At 40.7% G+C, this 12,671-nt stretch overlaps 1 protein-coding gene and 1 pseudogene across 1 annotated transcript in view; one reads left to right on the top strand and one right to left on the bottom strand.

Moving 5' to 3' along the window:
• MAPK1 (mitogen-activated protein kinase 1) overlaps positions 1–12,671 on the top strand; it is an 89,571-nt gene that overhangs the window by 36,279 nt on the left and 40,621 nt on the right. The window lies entirely within an intron of this gene.
• On the bottom strand, positions 2,563–2,810 carry LOC136792633 (small ribosomal subunit protein eS27-like; annotated as a pseudogene).

Raw genomic sequence — 12,671 nt, 5'->3', positions numbered from 1 at the left:
CTTAGCGTAGGGTTTTCCAGGTTCATCCTTATTATCGCATGTAGTCATTTCCCTTTTGTTGCTCAGTGCTATTCCATTGCATGGGTGACACACAGTTTGTTTATTCTTTCCTTGTTGATAACTATTTGGGTTGTTCTAAGTTCGTGACTGTTATGAATAAAGCTCCTACAAACATTTGTATACAAGTCTCTATGGATGTATATCCTCTTTATTTTTTAATTGAAGTAATTTGACATACAGTATTTTATTAGTTTCATGTGTACCACATAGTGATTTGACATTCGTATACATTGCGAAATGATCACCACAATAAGTACAGGTACCATCTGTCACAATACAAAGTCAATACAGTATCATTGACTGTATTCCCTATGTTGTACGTTGCATCCCCTTGACTTATTTATTTTATACCTGTAAGTTTGGACCTCTTGACCCCCTTTACCTGTTTCCCCCCCATCCCTACCCCCTGCCCCTCTGGCAACCACCTGGGTTTTGTTTGTCTTGTTTTTTAGATTCCATGTATAAGTGACATCATGTGGTATTTGTCTTTCTCTGTCTTACTTATTTCACTTAGCGTAATGCCCTCAAGGTCCATCCATGTTGTGGCAGATGACAAGATTTCTTTCATTTTTGCGGCTGACTGATATTCCATTGTACATGTATACTACATCTTCTTTATGACTGGTATTCCATTGTACATGTATACTACATCTTCTTTATCCACTCATCCATCAGTGGACACCTAGGTTGTGTCTGTATCTTGGCTGTTGTCATAGACATATTTTTCATTTCTCTTGAGTAAATAATTAGGAGTGGAACTGCTGGGTTGTATGGTGAGTGTGCATTTAACTTTTCAGAAACCCCCAAGCCTTTTCATAGTGGTTGTACCATTTTGTAGTTCCACCTGCAGGGTATGAGAGTTCTAGCTTTTCTACATCCTCATCAGCACTTGGTATGGTCATTCTTTTTCATTTTAGCCATTCTAATGGGTATGTTATGTGGTTTTAATTTACATTTCCCTTATGACATCATTCATCTTTGTATGTGTGTATTGTCACGCAAAAAGTGTCAGTTCTTTTGCCTACTTAAAATTTTGGGTTGTTTGTCTTATTTTGAAGTTGTAAGAGTTCTTTATATATTCTAAATACAAGTCCTACATGTTGCAATTTTTTTTTCCCATAAGCACAGCTCATTTTTGACCTTGACAGTATTTTCTGGCCTGTTCACCCATCTTGCTCACTAGATCCCAGTCAGCACCTTTCCTTTTCAATCTCAGTAACTCCTCCTGTCTCCACTGTTGTCATCTTGTACATTCCAGAGGCTTTACCACTGCCCTTAGAGGTGTGCTGCTTTTTCTTTTTGTGAGTATTTTACTGATTTGAGAGTGCTGCTGGTTCACAGTGCCGTTGAGTCTGGGATGCTGAATGTCCTACAGTGAGCAGCATGATTTCGTACAATGAACTGACTAGCTTAAAATGCCAGTTATGTGCTTGTGGCTTAGTCCAAGCCACTACCATCTCTTACTGGTGCTATTGCAGTGCTTCAAATGGTTTCTTTTTTCACTCTTTCCTTTTTACAATTTATTCTTCATATCACAGCTGGAGAGAGCATTTACAAATATAAATTTGGTACTTTTAGTCTTCCCTTAAAGTGGAAGTGCAGTTAAGATGAATCTTAAACCCTTAGCACAACTTCCAGATCACAGCCTCTTCCTGAGCCATGTGCTCTTGGCTTGGTATGTGCCAGCCACCAGTAGCCTTCTATAGGGTCCACAGATGCACTGGCCTAACCTCTCTCTGTTCAATAGAACACTTGCCTTCTTGGCTACCCCTCACCTGGCTAATTCCAGCCTATCCTTCCTGTTTTAAATGCCACTTCCTTAGAAAGGAAGAGCCTTCCCTGAGCCTCTAATTTAAACCAAGTTCTCTAGTTATCCATGATGATGTTAATTATAGCATTTGCATTTTTTCTTAGCATCTATCATAATTTATCTATTTTTAATATATGTCTCCTTACCGCACCCCCCCTTTTCTTCTTTTGGCCTTGCCACACGGCTTGTGGGATCTTAGTTCCCTGACCAGGAATTGAACCTGTGCCCCCTGCTGCACTAGACCACCAGGGAAGTCCCCTAATACATGTCTCTTTATATTTCCCCCATGTTGTATAAAGTTTATGAGAGTAAGGAGCTTTCTGTTTTCGCTGTAGTATCCATAGCACTTAACAATGTAGACGATTAATGAATACCTGATAAAATTGATTTTAACATTTGAATGGTTTTAAGTTTATTCATTGTGCCTCCTTCAAGATCCCAACTGACATTTTTTCTCTTGAGTACAAACTTCTGTGTACTAGTTTTCTGTCTCTGCCATTTGCACTGAATCTGTAAATTGCCCTGGTAATAAGAGTTCTTAATCTTTTTTGTGTCATGGATCTTTTAGGTGGTCAGTGAAACCTGTGGCTCCTTCTCAGATTAGTGGGTTGTTTTTTGTTTTGCTTTGGGTTTTTTTAATCCAAAATATGTTTATTGGGATCATTTACCATTCATCTTGATTCAGGGTGCTTTTAGTGCTGCTTCCAACTAAAGGAGCATCCTTCTGTAAGCCTTGCTTTTTCCTCCTGTAGGCTGGCAGAGAACAGTAGAGCAGCCAACACACGAAACTACTGTTTGTGCCTGGCTAGAGATGGTGGTGGTTCTATAGCATCCTGGGCATTTCACATCCATGGAGTAGGAGGTGGGGCTCTGCAGCAGGTGCTTCTTGTTGTGTTTCCTCTTCTGGCGAGGGACGCAGGAGATCCTTTGTGAGAGGCATGTTCTCCTGAGGAGGTCCTCACTGCCAGATCAGATTAGTGGTCTTAAATGAATAGAATAAATAATGTAAGGTTACCAAGGAAATCGGTTATGTTGAAGTACTGTTTTTTTTTAATATTAAGAAAATACATCTTTAATGTGTGTGCTTTTTATTAATGCCCTAAATAGCAAGATCAAGCAGCAGATGTGACAACTACTGTAATTTCAAAGTAGTGAGACATATAAATATTTCGAGAATTACAATTGTAGGCTTTTTACTGGTCTTAATATTTCTCTGTTTAGCCGCCTTCAGTCTCTGGAAATACCTGTATTTCTGATATTGTCACTTTCGTGGCTGGAGAATTCTTTCTGTTATCAGAATAAAGTACGGATTTGGGAATTGTCTCTACTAAAGGAATTTAGAGCCTGAACCAAGATGGTGGAGTAGAAAGACGTGCTCTCACTCCCTCTTGTCAGAACACCAGAATCACAACTAGCTGTGGGACAGTCATCTACAGGAGGACACTGGAACTCACCAAAAAAGATACCCCTCATCCAAAGACAAAGAAGAAGCCACAGTGAGACGGTAGGAGGGGCAAAATCACAGTAAAGTCAAATCCCATAACTGCTGGGTGGGTGACTCACAGACCAGAGAACACTTATACCACAGAAGTCCACCCACTGGAGTGAGGGTTCTGAGCCACACATTAGGCTTCCCAACCTGGGGATCCAGCAACGAGAGGAGGAATTCCTAGAGAATCAGACTTTGAAGCCTAGTGGGATTTTTTTTTTTTTTTTGCGGTACGCGGGCCTCTCACTGTTGTGGCCTCTCCGGCTGCAGAGCACAGGCTTCGAACGCACAGGCTCAGAGGCCATGGCTCATGGGCCCAGCCGCTCCGCAGCATGTGGGATCTTCCCGAACCGGGGTACGAACCCGTGTCCCCTGCATCAGCAGGCGGACTCCCAACCACTGCGCCACCAGGGAAGCCCGCCTAGTGGGATTTGATTGCAGGACTTCGACAGGACTGGGGGAAACAGAGACTCCACTCTTGGAGGGGCACACACAAAGTAGTGTGTGCATTGGGACCCAGGGGAAGGAGTGACCCAAGGGAAGACTGAACCAGACCTACCTGCTAGTGTTGGAGGGTCTCCCGCAGAGGCGGGGGTGGCTGTGACTCACTGTGGGGACAAGGACACTGGCAGCAGAAGTTCTGGGAAGTACTCCTTGGCATGAGCCCTCCCAGAGTCTGCCATTAGCCCCTCCAACAAGCCCAGGTAGGCTCCAGTGTTGGGTTGCCTCAGGCCAAACAACCAACAGGGAGGGAACCCAGCCCCAACCAACAGCAGTCAAGTGGATTAAGGTTTTACTGAGCTTTGCCCACCAGAGCAACAGTCAGCTCTACCCAGCACCAGTCCCTCCCATCAGGAAACTTGCACAACAGGCCTCTTAGATAGCCTCATCCACCAGAAGGCAGACACCAGAAGTAAGAAGAACTACAATCCTGCAGCCTGTAAAACAAACACCACGTTCACAGAAAGATAGATAAGATGAAAAGGCAGAGGGCTATGTACTAGATGAAGGAACAAGATAAAACCCCAGAAAAACAACTAAATGAAGTGGAGACAGGCAAACTTCCAGAGAAAGAATTCAGAATAATGATAGTGAAGATGATCCAGGACCTCGGAAAAAAAATGGAGGCAGAGATCGAGAAGATGCAAGAAATGCTTAACAAAGACCTAGAAGAATTAAAAAACAAACAAACAGAGATGAACAATAAAATAACTGAAATGAAAACTACACTAGAAGGAATCAATAGCAGAATAACTGAGGCGGAAGTGACCTGGAAGACAAAATGGTGGAATTCACTGCTGCGGAACAGAATAAAGAGAAAAGAATGAAAAGAAATGAAGACAGCCTAAGAGACCTCTGGGACAACATTAAACACAACAACATTTGCATTATAGGGATCCCAGAAGGAGAAGAGAGAGAGAAAGGACCAGAGAAAATATTTGAGGAGATTATAGTCGAAAACTTCCCTAACATGGGAAAGGAAGTAGCCACCCAAGTCCAGGAAGTGCAGAGAGTCCCATACAAGATAAACCCAAGGAGAAACACGCCAAGACACATAGTAAACAAATTGGTAAAAATTAAAGACAAAGAAAAATTATTGAAAGCAGCAAGGGAAAAACGACAAATAACATACAAGGGAACACCCATAAGGTTAACAGCTGATTTCTCAGCAGAAACTCTACAAGCCAGAAGGGAGTGGCATGATATACTTAAAGTGATGAAAGGGAAGAACCTACAACCAAGATTACTCTACCCAGGGCTTCCCTGGTGGCGCAGTGGTTGAGAATCCGCCTGCTGATGCAGGGGACACGGGTTCGTGTCCTGGTCTGGGAGGATCCCACATGCCGCGGAGCGGCTGGGCCCGTGAGCCATGGCCACTGGGCCTGTGCGTCCGGAGCCTGTGCTCTGCAACGGGAGAGGCCACAACAGTGAGAGGCCCACGTACCACAAAAAAAAAAAAAAAGATTACTCTACCCAGCAAGGATCTCATTTACATTTGATGGAGAAATCAAAAGCTTTACAGGGCTTCCCTGGTGGCGCAGTGGTTGAGAATCCGCCTGCCGATGCAGGAGACACGGGTTCGTGCCCTGGTCCGGGAAGATCCCACATGCCGCGGAGCGACTAAGCCCGTGAGCCATGGCCGCTGGGCCTGCGCGTCCGGAGCCTGTGCTCCGCAACGGGAGAGGCCACAACAGTGAGAGGCCCGCATACCGCAAAAAAAAAAAAAAAAAAAAGAAAAAAAAAAAAAAGCTTTACAGACAAGCAAAAGCTAAGAGAATTCAGCACCACCAAACCAGCTGTACAACAAATGCTAAAGGAACTTCTCTAAGTGGGAAACACAAGAGAAAAAAAAGGACCTCCAAAACAAACCCAAAACAATTAAGAAAGTGGTCATAGGAACATACATATCGATAATTACCGTAAACGTGAATGGATTAAATGCTCCAACCAAAAGACACAAGCTTGCTGAATGGATACAAAAACAAGACCCATCTATATGCTGTTACAAGAGATGCACTTCAGACCTAGGGACACATACAGACTGAAAGTGAGGGGGTGGAAAAAGATATTCCATGCAAATTGAAATCAAAAGAAAGTTGTAGTAGCAATACTCAATATCAGATAAAATAGACTTTAAACTAAAGAATATTACAAGAGACAAGGAAGGACACTACATAATGATCAAGGGGTCAATCCAAGAAGATATAACAATTACAAATATATGTGCACCCAACATAGGAGCACCTCGTTACATAAAGTAACTACTAACAGCTATAAAAGAGGAAATCAACAGTAACAGAATTAATAGTGGGGGACTTTAACACCTCACTTACACCAATGGACAGATCATTCAGACACAAAAGAAATAAGGAAACACAAGCTTTAAATGACACAATAGACCAGATAGATTTAACTGATATTTATAGGACATTCCATCCAAAAACAGCAGATTACACTTTCTTCTCAAGTGCACACAGAACATTCTCTGGGACAGATCACATCTTGGTCACAAATCAAGCCTCAGTAAATTTAAGAAAACTGAAATCATATCAAGCATCTTTTCTGACCACAACATTATGAGATTAGAAATGAATTACGGGAAAAAAACGTAAAAAACACAAGCACATGGAGGCTAAACAATACGTTACTGAATAACCAAGAGATCACTGAAGAAATCAAAGAGGAAATCAGAAAATACCTAGAGACAAATGACAATGAAAACACAATGATCCAAAACCTATGGGATGCGGCAAAAGCAGTCATAAGAGGGAAGTTTATAGCTATACAAGCCTACCTCAAGAAACAAGAAAAATCTCAAATAAACAATCTAAACTTACACCTAAAGGAACTAGAGAAAGAAGAACAAACAAAACCCAAAGTTAGCAGAAGGAAAGAAATCATAAAGATCAGAGAAGAAATAAATGAAATAGAAACAAAGAAAACAATAGCATAGATCAATAAAAGTAAAAGCTTGTTCTTTGAGAAGATAAACAAAATTGATAAACCATTAGCCAGTTTCATCAAGAAAAAAAGGGAGGACTCAAATCAATAAAATTAGAAATGAAAAAGGAGAAGTTACAACAGACACCGCAGAAATATAAAGCATCCTAAGAGACTACTACAAGCAACTCTATGCCAATAAAATGGACAACCTGGAAGAAATGGACAAATTCTTAGAAAGGTATAACCTTCCAAGACTGAACCAGGAAGAAATAGAAAATATGAACAGACCAATCACAAGTAATGAAATTGAAACTGTGATTAAAAATCTTCCAACAGGGCTTCCCTGGTGGCGCAGTGTTTGAGAGTCCACCTGCCGATGCAGGGGACACAGGTTCGTGCCCCAGTGTGGGAAGATCCCACATGCCACAGAGCGGCTGGGCCCGTGAGCCATGGACGCTGAGCCTGTGCGTCCAGAGCCTGTGCTGCTCAACAGGAGAGGCCACAACAGTGAGAGGCCCACATACCGCAAAAAAAAAAAAAAAATCTTCTAACAAATGAAAGTCCAGGACCAGATGGCTCCACAGGTGAATTCTATCAAACGTTTAGAGAAGAGCTAACACCCATCCTTCTCAAACTCTCCAAAAATTGCAGAGGAAGGAACACTCCCAAACTCATTCTGTGAGGCCACCATCACCCTGATAACCAAAACCAGACAAAGATACTACAAAAAAAGAAAATTACAGACCAATATCACTGATGAATAAGATGTAAAAATCCTCTGTAAAATACTAGCAAACAGAATCCAACAACACATTAAAAGGATCAAACACCATGATCAAGTGGGATTTATCCCAGGGATGCAAGCATTCTTCAGTATACACAAATCAATCAATGTGATACACCACATTAACAAATTGAAGAAGAAAAACCATATGATCATCTTAATAGATGCAGAAAAAAACTTTTGACAAAATTCAACACCCATTTATGCTAAAAACTCCCCAGAAAGTGGGCATAGAGAGAACCTTCCTCAACATAATAAAGGCCATATATGACAGACCCACAGCAAACATCATTCTCAATGGTGAAAAACTGAAAACATTTCCCCTAAGATCAGGAACAAGACAAGGATGTCCATTCTCACCACTATTATTCAACATAGTTTTGGAAGTCCTAGCCATGGCAATCAGGGAAGAAAAAGAAATAAAAGGAACACAAATTGTAAAAGAAGAAGTAAGTAAAACTGTCACTGTTTGCAGATGAGATGATACTATGCATAGAGAATCCTAAAGATGCCACCACTAGAGCTAATCAATGAATTTGGTAAAGTAGCAGGATATAAAATTAATGCACAGAAATCTCTTGTATTCCTATACACTAATGTTGAAATATCTGAAAGAGAAATTAAGGAGACACTCCCAGTTACCATTGCAGCAAAAAGAATTAAATACCTAGGAATAAACCTACCTAGGGAGACAAAAGACATTTATGCAGAAAACTGTAAGACACTGATGAAAGAAATTAAAGATGATACCAACAGATGGAGAGATATACCATGTTCTTGGATTGGAAGAATCAATATTGTGAAGATGACTATGCAACCCAAAGCTATCTACAGTCAATGCAATCCCTGTCAAATTACCAATGGCATTTCTTACGGAACTAGAACAAAAAATCTGAAAATTTGTATGGCGACACAGAAGACTCTGAAGAGCCAAAGAAGTCTTGAGGGAAAAAAACTGAGCTGGAGGAATCAGACTCTCTGACTTCAGACTATACTACAAAGCTACAGTCATCAAGACAATATGGTACTGGTACAAAAACAGAAACATAGATCAGTGGAACAAGATAGAAAGCCCAGAGATAAACCCATGCACCTATGGTCAACTAATCTATGACAAAGGAGGCAAGGATATACAATAGAGAAAAGACAGTCTCTTCAATAAGTAGTGCTGGGAAAACATGTAAAAAAATGAAATCAGAACACTTCCTAACACCATACACAAAAATAAACTCAAAATGGATTCGAGGCCTAAATATAAGACCGGATACTATAAAACTCTTAGAGGAAAACATAGGAAGAACACTCTTTGACATAAATCACAGCAAGATCTTTTTTGATCCACCTCCTAGAGTAATGGAAATAAAAACAAAAATAAACAAATGGGACCTAATGAAACTTAAAAGCTTTTGCACAGCAAAGGAAACCATAAACAAGACAAAAAGATAACCCTTAGAATGGGAGAAAATATTTGCAAACGAATCAATCGACAAAGGATTAATCTCCAAAATATATAAACAGCTCATGCAGCTCAATATTTAAAAAACAAACAACCCAATCAGAAAATGGGAAGAAGACCTAAATAGACATTTCTCCAAAGAAGACATACAGATGGCCAAGAAGCACATGAAAAGCTGCTCAACATCACTGATTATTAGAGAAATGCAAATCAAAACTACAATGAGGTATCACCTCACACCAGTTAGAATGGGCATCATCAGAAAATCTACAAACAACAAATGCTGGAGAGGGTGTGGAGAATAGGGAACCCTCCTGCACTGTTGATGTGAAAGTAAATTGATACAGCCACTATGGAGAACAGTATGGAGGTTCCTTAAAAAACGAAAAATAGAATTACCATATGACCCAGCAATCCCACTACTGGGCATATACCCAGAGAAAAACATAATTCAAAAAGACACAGGCAACCCAATGTTCATTGCAGCACTATTTACAGTAGCCAGGTCATGGAAGCAACCTAAATGCCCATCGACAGAAGAATGGATAAAGAAGATGTGGTGTATATATATACAGTGGAATATTACTCAGCCATAAAAAGGAACGAAATTGGGTCATTTGTTGAGACGTGGATGGATCTAGAGACTGTCATACAGAGTGAAGTAAGTCAGAAGGTGAAAAACAAATATCGTATATTAATGCATATATGTGGAACCTAGAAAAATGGTACAGATGAACCGGTTTGCAGAGCAGAAATTGAGACACAGATGTAGAGAACCAAACGTTTGGACACCAAGGGGGGAAAGCTGCAGCAGGGGGGCGGTGGTGGTGTGATGAATTGGGCAATTGGGATTGACATGTATACACTGTTGTGTATAAAATTGATGACTAATAAGAACCTGCTCTATAAAAAAATAAATTAAATTTTTAAATTTTTAAAAAAGGAATAAAGTACAGATTTCTCTGTGTGACATTACCTTTTGCTTTTTGCCCAGATGAGCTCTAAACTCCAGCTATACTTGACGACTTTGCACTTGTACCCAACCTTCCATGCTTTAGTTCCTACGGCTCCTTCCTTCTGCAAGCCTTTCCTCATAGACTGCCTATTAAACCCTGCTGTGCTTTTTAACCCACCTTAAATAAATACCACCTTCTGAAAGAGGTTCACAGATATTAACATAGAGCAATGTCTGGCACATAGTAAACACTCAATAAATTGTAGCTATTATTAAATAAGAATTGTTCATAAAACTTCTTTTTATTATTACCACCAAACTGTAAATGTCTTGAGTGATGTCCATATAAGAAACAAGGCAACACAATGTATCAGTAATTGTGAGTTAACATGATGTAAAGCGAAAATATGCCTCATATGTAATACACATCAAAAATAAAAGTCTTGACCTGGGGGAAACAAGACTTGAAAGTGCTGCATCACCCTGTTAACTGTTGTTGCTTTTTACACTGTAGTAAGTATGACCTTGAGAGGAGGAGGTGTGATCAGGAGTCGAGGATGTGAAGAGTTGGCAGTACAAGCCAGCCCTGTGGGCGGCTCCTCACACCCCACAGCCTTGGAGTGTGTGTGAGAATGCAGTAGCCAAATTGGAAGTGGAGCTGGTGTGAGCACCACCAGCACTGGAGAGTAGTGACCATGCTGAGCGCCCTGCAGTCAGGCCCATGGACAGACCCACATATACCTAGAGAAAAAGCTGGAAAGTTCAGGATGACCAGGGGAAGGTCAATTTTATGAGACACAATCAAAGAACTTCTAACAGTGAAAGGAACTATACCACAAAAGTAAAGCTATTCAAATGAATAAAGTCTTAAGAATAAAAATTCTTGGGCTTCCCTGGTGGTGCAGTGGTTGAGAGTCTGCCTGCTGATGCAGGGGACACAGGTTTGTGCCCCAGTCCGGGAAGATCCCACATGCCGCGGAGTAGCTGGGCCCCTGAGCCATGGCCGCTGAGCCTGCACGTCCGGAGCCTGTGCTCCACAACGGGAGAGGCCACAACAGTGAGAGGCCCGTGTACCGTTAAAAAAAAAAAAGAAAAAGAAAAAGAATAAAGGTTCTTTCCTAAACTCTAATAACCAAATAACTAGAAATCCTGAAATTTTGAAATAATGCTTTTTTAAAGAATAAAGGGTACAGCTTTCATGGAGCAATTTGGAGCAGGCCTTATTTTCCTTCACATGCAAGACTGCTGTCATTCCAGCTGGCAAACATAGTAGATTTGAAATGGCTCCTCTGTTTCTCAGAGCCCATAATATATCAAATTATTTCTGTGTGTCCAAGTGGGAATCCAAAAATAATTCTTTTATAATCTCAGAGCTTACTACCATAGGTATCTGACTGCAGCTTTTCTCAGCTAATACTTGGGCATCAGCATAAGTTTTCACTCTCTGTTGTAATGACAATCTCAGCTACTAAGTGGTGCCTGTTGCTACGTTGGAAACCAGTGTAGAGAGAGCACTTGTATGTTTCTTTTTTCCTTGACATTTAACACTTTTCTAGAAATGTTTACTTTCCCTTGGATTTTGTACTTGTGAAGTTGTTAGACTTCAATTAAATGTATGTTAAGCTCCTTGACCTTGACCTTGTCCCACAGTTTGCTGGTGCTCTGTTTCCCCCCTGCCCCCATTGCATTACATTTTGGCTAGATTCTACTGCTCTGTCTTCTAGGTCACCAGGTTTTTCTTCAGTGTATAATCTCTTGCTAATTTGAACTGCTGTATTTTTTTCATCTCTAGAAGTTCATTTTGAGTCTTTCTTATACCTTCCACTTCTCTCTTTATATCGTGCTCTACGTTCATGAACATATGGAGTATATTTATACCAGTAACCAGTACACATGATTGTCTACTAATTCTGTCATCTCTACTTCCTAGGTATGTTTTTTTATTGGCTTTTCTCTTCATTATAGATTGTATTTTCCTGCTTTTTTGTTTTGTGGCTGTTGTTTTTACTGATTTACAGTATTTCAGATGTACAGCAAAGTGATTTGGTATATTCAATATTTATATATTTTTCAGATTCTTTTCCATTATAGGTTATTGCAAGATATTGAATATAGTTCCTGGGGATTTTTTATTTTGGGGGGGGGGTGGATGTTGATTGGATGCAAGACACTGGATTTTACATTGAGTGCTAATTGTTTTTTGGTATTTCTTTAAATACTTTGGGACTTTTTTTTCTGGGATGCAGTTAAGTTACTTGGAGCACTGATCCCTTGAAAGCTCTCTTTTAAGCATTTTAGCTCCCTTTTAAGCATTTAGTCCAGGATAGCCTTTAGTCAAAGGCTAATTTAGCCCCAGTACTGAGGCAACAACCTTTCTGAGGACTCAGTTTTTTGTCCTGGTGTGAGGAGGTCTTTACTGGAAAAGTGGTAGAACAGGAACTGTTCCCAGCCTTGTTCCACATGGATTCATCCATCTGCTCCTCTGTGGTGGCTCCTTCCCCAGCCTTGGAATTTGATCATGTACAATCTCTGATCATTATCACCTGGACACTCAGAGGGAGCCCTCTGCGGATCTCCCCAACCTTCTCTGAAGTTCTCCTCTCCTGTACTCAGCCGCAGAAATTCTGAGTTGGACTCTCCAGATCTTGAATTCTGTCTCAACTCAGGGAGACT

This window comes from Kogia breviceps, chromosome 15 (assembly GCF_026419965.1).
Source record: "Kogia breviceps isolate mKogBre1 chromosome 15, mKogBre1 haplotype 1, whole genome shotgun sequence".
Lineage (NCBI taxonomy): Eukaryota > Metazoa > Chordata > Mammalia > Artiodactyla > Physeteridae > Kogia > Kogia breviceps.
This window is presented reverse-complemented; position numbering and strand designations above follow the sequence as displayed.